This window comes from Chroicocephalus ridibundus, chromosome 2, assembly GCF_963924245.1.
Source record: "Chroicocephalus ridibundus chromosome 2, bChrRid1.1, whole genome shotgun sequence".
In the NCBI taxonomy this organism is placed as follows: domain Eukaryota; kingdom Metazoa; phylum Chordata; class Aves; order Charadriiformes; family Laridae; genus Chroicocephalus; species Chroicocephalus ridibundus.
This window is the reverse complement of record NC_086285.1, coordinates 106,205,538-106,212,829: the sequence shown is the minus strand read 5'-3', so window position 1 is coordinate 106,212,829 and position 7,292 is coordinate 106,205,538.

The following is a 7,292-nucleotide window of genomic DNA, read 5'->3' as shown; positions in this document are numbered from 1 at the left end:
TGCAGGGATATGTGTTCTGTACCATCACGTCCAGCTTAATGAAAAATATCTCCCTGTCCAAGTTGTTAAAAAGGAAGATGTGCCTATTGACATGATGGAATTCTACCTCTCAGAAGAGCGAGGGGGTGAGCACAGGTGCAGCACACTTGCTGCTATTCACACCTTTTGCATGGCCAGGACAATTCTGCCCTACGTGGCGGAGCAGGGCTTGAAATACAGTTTCTGAGTAGATGGCAGAGTATGGCAGAAAGGAAAAAGGGAAAATAAAAACATTGCTGAAAATACTACAGCTTTCTAGAGACCGGCAGTGGGGAGGGGGTTGACAGAAGAGCAAAACCAATTTCATCTCCAAAGAGTCTCGGAGGCAGAATCGTTATCGCTAGCCACATCTTCTGTCGTTACAGTGTTCTGCTCTCTCTCTCTCCACTATCTCATTTCTTCACCTGCAGAGACTGTCTATGGCCAGCCTTTTTATATTTGCTTTTATTCCCCCTGATCCTTTTACCGAGAGGAACCTTCCTTTGGAGGCACTGGTGATACAGTCTGTTTCTTGGGAATGTAGCGAGCCGCAAAGACTGTCCGGGCAACTGGGAACTGAAAACTTTTAATCCCATTTCTCAGTCTGATACAGTCTCTCACAAGTTGTCTCTGATCAGTTTTGGGTGTTCTTCTTGAAATTCAAAGGACAATAAGAGAGGAAGGACAAGAGGGAGAGCTACTTAGCCATTCCTCTGTAGGGAGAACCAGCTCGGCTTGAACACAGCCAACCATCACCAGCTGCCGCGGCCACCGAGGAGGAAAAAATGCCCATCTGCCATAGCAATGCCTGGTACAATCTCAAGATGGCAGGAGATGTGTCCCACATGGAAGAGGGACACAGATGGTAGGGGAAACTCAGGCATCAGAATATCTCCCTCCTTGTGTAATAGTTTAGATGCTACCAAAACTATATATACTTTACACTTTATTTTTTAAAGTGTGGATCTTGACTTCTCTACGTGTCAGCATTCCCCAAAGGATATTATGCATTATTATTTCATGTCTGTGAAATTTTGCCTGTGTATCATCTGTGTTTTAACAATAGTTCTGAAAAAAAAATCTTAATTACTCCTGACTTTGAGCTAGGAACAAAGTATGGAGACTTCAGATCTGGTTAGGTGGCATGACTGAGCTGCTCTAATTGCTACTGAAAGAAACAAGGATGTTCTCTCCTCCTCCTCCACTATCACCTCCCAGTTTTCCTCTTGGTCTTGCCTGCCTGGTCCCATCCCTTCCTGCAGTGAAAGACATGTCTCGCTGCCTGGTGAGTTTACTCAACTCACTAACAGAGCAGAACACTGAAAAGATGTTCTTTGCTGAGATTATTTTCAGACAGGTTAGAAACAACAAGGCCAAGTGCCGGGTCCCACACTTGGGTCACAACAACCTCATGCAGCACTACAGGCTTGGGGAGGAGTGGCTGGAGAGCTGCCTGGCAGAAAAGGGCCTGGGGGTGTTGATTGAATTCTGGCTGAACATGAGCCAGCAGTGTGCCCAGGTGGCCAAGGAGGCCAACAGCATCCTGGCCTGTATCAGCAATAGTGTGGCCAGCAGGACTAGGGAGGTGATCATCCCCCTGTACTGGGCACTGGTGAGGCCCCACCTCGAGTACTGTGTCCAGTTTTGGGCCCCTCACTACAAGAAGGACATGGAGGTGCTGGAGCGGGCCCAGAGAAGGGCAACGAAGCTGGTGAGGGGTCTGGAGAACAAGTCTTATGAGGAGCGGCTGAGGGAGCTGGGGTTGTTCAGCCTGGAGAAAAGGAGGCTGAGGGGAGACCTTGTCGCTCTCTACAGCTACCTGAAAGGAGGGTGTAGTGAGGTGGGGGTCGTTCTTTTCTCCCAAGTAACAAGTGATAGGACAAGAGGAAATGGCCTCAGGTTGCACCAGCGAAGGTTTATGTTGGAAATTAGGAAAAATTTCTTCACCAAAAAGGTTATCAAGCATTGGAAGGGGCCGCCCAGGGAAGCGGTTGAGTCACCATCCCTGGAGGTATTTAAAAGATGTGTAGATACAGTGCTGAGGGACATGGTTTAGTGGTAACTTGGCAGTACTAGGTTAACAGTTGCACTTGATGATCTTAAAGGTCTTTTCCAACCAAAATGATTCTGTGATTATGAAAGTCCTGAGGATGCCACCAGGCACGCAGTGGTAGAGCTGTTGCAGGAAGGTGCATCCCAGGGCCAGGCGCTCTGGGATGCTGGATGCAGAACTGCCCTGCTGGCTCAGCTGTATCACATGGCTGCATCTTACGGATGCAATGTGGTATCACGGATAAGGGGGTCTAAAGGGAAATGGTTGTTGAACAGGCCAGTCCTGTCCCCATTTTCACCACAGCCATATGCTTCCACTGCTTCCTTGGCAGCTGGATGAGGGTAGTTAGCCCAGCGGGCAGCACCTGTAGGTTTCTGAGTGTGCTTTGCATTTCCTGCCAAGATACCAGCTAAAATTCCCTGGATTTTGGGGCAGGTAAGGAGCCCGCATCCTTATCTTTGGGTTAGGAAGAGCTGTTAACACATACCAAGTGCAATTCTATCTTTAACATACAGGTGTGTGCTGCTTTGAAATTACGGAATAAGAAGGACTAGACTGAGAAAGTTTTTAATATCGCTTTAATGAAGTTTTTTATAGTTTTAATAAAAAATAAGAGTACAAGGTGAAAGGAATCTGGTGCAGCAAATGCAAGTTCCATGGCCCTCGCACTAGACTGTTCACAGGTTTCATTTTATGGCAAATCCCACAGGAGGCATTTGCAGGGAATAAAGCCCGGTCTTCCCAAAAGGTTTTGATCCAGCATTCAGACAGGGGAAAGGGTTTGTATCGAGTTATTCAGTCTCTGAACTTTCAAATATCACACTGACTTTAGTGAGAGTGAAAAGTTGGACAATTCTGGTAAAAATATGTGTGTGTGTACACATACCCTGTGTGTACACGTACACCTGTACACATACATACATATACATAGACATCTTCAGAACAGATCAAGAATTGACCCAGAAAGCCTGGATTCAGTAAAAGACAAAAGCCTGGATGCTTTAGGATCAGGGGACTTAGCCTTTAATAACAATCTTTTGCTAGCTGCAAAATTCAAAGCTAGTTTTAGATTTCCCTAAACTTCAAGGTTCTTCAGACTAACAAAGTTAATTCTAGTCCATCCTCTGTGAAATACGTATCTAAGTGTCTCTCTGTCCCATAGCAATTTTCCCTTGAAAAAAACCCTTTGCTTCAGAGAAACTTTGCTTCCTGTATGTATTAAAATGCAACTGTTTCACGTCGCATTCCTGTATTCCTAAAGGAAGCTATATCCCTGTCCTCATTTTAACTGAGAATTAAGCTTGATGGAAATTAATTAGTAGGAGTTCAATTACAGCAAGCGACGTCAAGAGGGGTAAAAATAATCCTGGACTAACTGTACTATAATCCTACCTAATTAAATTGCTGAAGCGTTTGAATTACTTCTTAGAGCACGATGCCGACATCAAGTTGGTCTCCTCTTCATCGCTGTGTTGGGCACATCCCAAAATTGGGATGTGAGGTGTCCTCAGCCCGCGGAGCTGCGGAGCCCACACGTTCCTCATGGCCTTCAGAAACAAACTGGGTTGCGCAGGCTCAAGCTGCATTAGGCTGTTAGTCCTTGTTTTCCCAATTACTTAATTCTTTATGAGAGTTTAAAAGAAAAAAAAAAATCAGACTTTAAGGACTACCTTGGCACTCAAGTTAATGAAATGTAAAACTGGCTCATTAGGAATCATTGTTCTGTTTGATTGATTTCATCACCCTCTGTCGTTAGCACTAGGCTGTCTATGGGAACAGGGTGTTTCTGTTAATCTTTTTCAGGGCACAAATGAATCTCCCATTCTCCCACTGCAAGCTCAGGAAACTTTCAAGGGCTGCTCAAATCTACCTTGAAAATATATTTTAACGTATAAATATTTCTTTCTGATTTCCCGTGGCGAAGCTGAGTTACTGAAAAACATCACAAGGTTTGACATACGTTTGAACACGTCCTTTAGGCAGCGAAATTCCCCTGCAGAGTACGGAGTCTACCAGAGGAATCCAAACGTATTTTCGCATTTATGCCATTAATCAAAAAGAATACGTTGCAAACTACTCGCAGAAGTTTTACTGCATCAGCGTGCGGCGAGTTTATTGGGTCACATTGCACACCAGAAGTAGAAAAATGGCACAATATAAAATACAGAGCGTAGCTTTGTGGACAAGGCAAAAGTCTAGACTAATTCACCGACTTAAACAAGGGGAAGTGTTTAGACAGGAAAAGCTTTCCCGTGTGTATACAGAATAAAGAATTTGTAATAATGTATTTTGTTCTATGTTTTGTTTGCTTTGTACTTCCATCAGATATTCCTTAGGCAGAGTTGCCCACAAAAGCCAAAGATATTTATTTTCTTCTTCCCTTTTACCACTTTCTGGATTCTACACCGCAAATTTTAATTGGCCTGCACTTCTCATATATTCCCTTCCAATTAATCTCTTTATTAACTGCATGTCAACTTTTCCCTCTCATTTGGAAACAGCATCATCTGGAGAAGCCAGTGAGATGCCTTGGCAGTGGCTGTGGCAGACTGCAGTTTGTTTACTTGTAATTCTTCAGATTAGATGGAACAATGAAGATGTAAAAATATTCAGGAATTTTTGTCCACGTATCAACAATGATGCCAAACACAGCATCACCTATTGCTTCCCTGCTACGTTCTTTGTCTGTTCGTGCTACCAGTCACCATCAGGAAAAACAGCTTAATTAGCTGTAAGATGAAGCTTAATCAGTTTGTAAGTGGAATTACAAGTGGAATTGTCTTTGCCTGGGATTGGAGTCAGTGCCTTGAGAGCAGTTTTTCTAGCCTAAGAGGATGCTCCCCAATGGAATCTGCTACTGTGTGGCGCGTTGTATGCCCGTCCACAGGGTGTGAAAGGGAGAAATGTCTGCCCATAGCGTGTGAAACAAAGACGGCAAAATGCTGCAATCCTTTTCCAGTCTTTCTATACGCAGTTCCTATTCTTTGCACCAAGTTCAGGCCACGTGATCTCATTATACCAATACTGGATCTGGCTCCTTGTAGCTTCCCTTTATGAGAAGCCTGAAGCAATTCCAGAAATATTTTGAAGTCGCACTAGGGTTACGTAGAAAGGAAAAAACCCCACCATCTAACAAGCTAATTCCCTGCGGCTTCTTGCATTGTGCAGTTATTTACGTGACTGATCTGAAGTCATTTAAACAGGCAGATTATTTTACACAATATATGTATGGCATTCACAAGGCTGTGATCATTTAGACATGTGGAAGCTCGAAAGAATAAGAGGGTTCAGTGTCATCTTTTTTAGTCCAATGACTAGATTATACATTGCAGTGTATTGATTAAGATGACGTTTCTACAGCTGATAGAGTCCGAAAAGTTACCATGTTGTCATACAGAATAAGATTAGCCCAGCTTTATGGCTGCAGACTCTGAAGTGTGTTAAAGTTAGGAATTTGCACCAGGCTGATTTTAAATTTGTTTCATTGTCAAGAGCGATCTAGGATAGCCAAGGCCCACACACTTGCATCTTGTTACGCCGGGGATTTTAAAATGCAGCCCAGCTGTTTCCAGAGGCCTGCACGCTCCCTGTTGCTAGAAGAGAAATGGAAAGCAAATAACCGATTCCTGGAGATGGGAAAAAAGCATCTTCATTGCAGGCACAAGTGACCACCAAGTGGATACTTTCGATATTGCACATGAAAGGTTTTGTAAACTCTAAACAGATCTTCCAGAGAGAAACTCTGTTGCTTTTCTCCATTCACGTAAGCAAATCAGAATTTATAGCATTTTTCTTATTGTTTTGCTTTTTTCTTTGGCTCAAGGGCTGTGTACTATAGTATTCTACGTTTAAAAGTCAAATTAAATGTAGCTATCATGTATGATAGATCATAGCTCATTTACAAGTGGGTATTCTTGATTTCTTGATTTCTCTTCTAAAAATCCAAATCTGAAATAGAAAAAAAATAATGAAGATTTAGCAAGATCATGGGAGACTTTCAGTATCGGTTCTGCAAAAAATTGCTTTCAACTGCTTCCTTGAAGCTGTACTTTGCAGTTTCTTTGTGAACGATGGATGGCCGGGCACGGAGCAAACTGCAAAATGATCCATTAGGGAAATTCAATTTTCTATCAGTCTTTGCAAGTAATGAGGTTTTCTTTAGGTAATGTATTGTTAGTTTGCGCGCATCCAGTGTGGTATGACATTTGTTTAGGGAAGAGTAGACGATTTAGTTGCTGTACTGCTTACAACAGATCGCTCATAATTACACCAAGGTTAAATACCATTAGCGCGAGTGACTCCCCCGTGTTACTCCTGAGCAAGAAATCTGCGTGCGGGACCCCGTCCAGCTGCCTGAGCCGCGGCGGTGCCTCTGCTGTATGATGTTCCTCCTGTTACACAGAAGCATCCTCCAGGAACCTGAGTGGTTCTGGTGGCCAGGCTTATTTCTGGGGGCGGAGGGGTCATTGGTACAAAGTCATCAATACCCTGTATAATAAACAAGGAGCGTGTCCTGGTTTGAGCGACACAGGATCAATTTCTCTTTCAGTAATTTTACTTTTCAGTGAGGTCTGTTCTAATGCTTGTGAAAATTGCATTTTTAGAAGACTCAAGTGTCTGAATTTGTGAAAATATTTACTTTATAGCCAGCTGTGGTATGAGGGTTTCAAAGTCTCGCTGTTTTCCAGCCTTGCCAGGTGCAGGGATGAGGAGGAGCGAGACCCGGGCACTTGACGCAAGCTGGCCAGCAGAATTATTTCATACCACGAACATCACATTCAATATAAATTAGAAAGTTTGCTGAGGAGTCTCTCTCTTCTGTGATGGCAGCCATCCTGAGAACTCCTTGCTCCAGTGACAGACCCCTGATCCCTTCCCTTCCTCCCGAAGCCGTAGTGCTCAGTGTCCGACATTTGCCGTCCCTGCTGGGAGTGCACAGCTTCCTGCTGATAGCTTTGGCTGAGTATAATCCTGTATATTTTATATTGCTATCGGGATCAATATTGTTTCTTTAATACTATTAATGTTAGTTATTTAGTATTATTCTAATAAATCTATTTATATTTCAACCCTCAGGCTTTCTTGTTTTTTCCCGATTCCCCTTCCTGGGTGGGGAGGGGTCATCAGGTGATACAAGAATTGTCTAAACGACAATAAATTGTCGTGAGTTCTTCAAACCCTAACAGAGTGCCACGGTGCTGCCTCCTACTTCGAGCAGAGC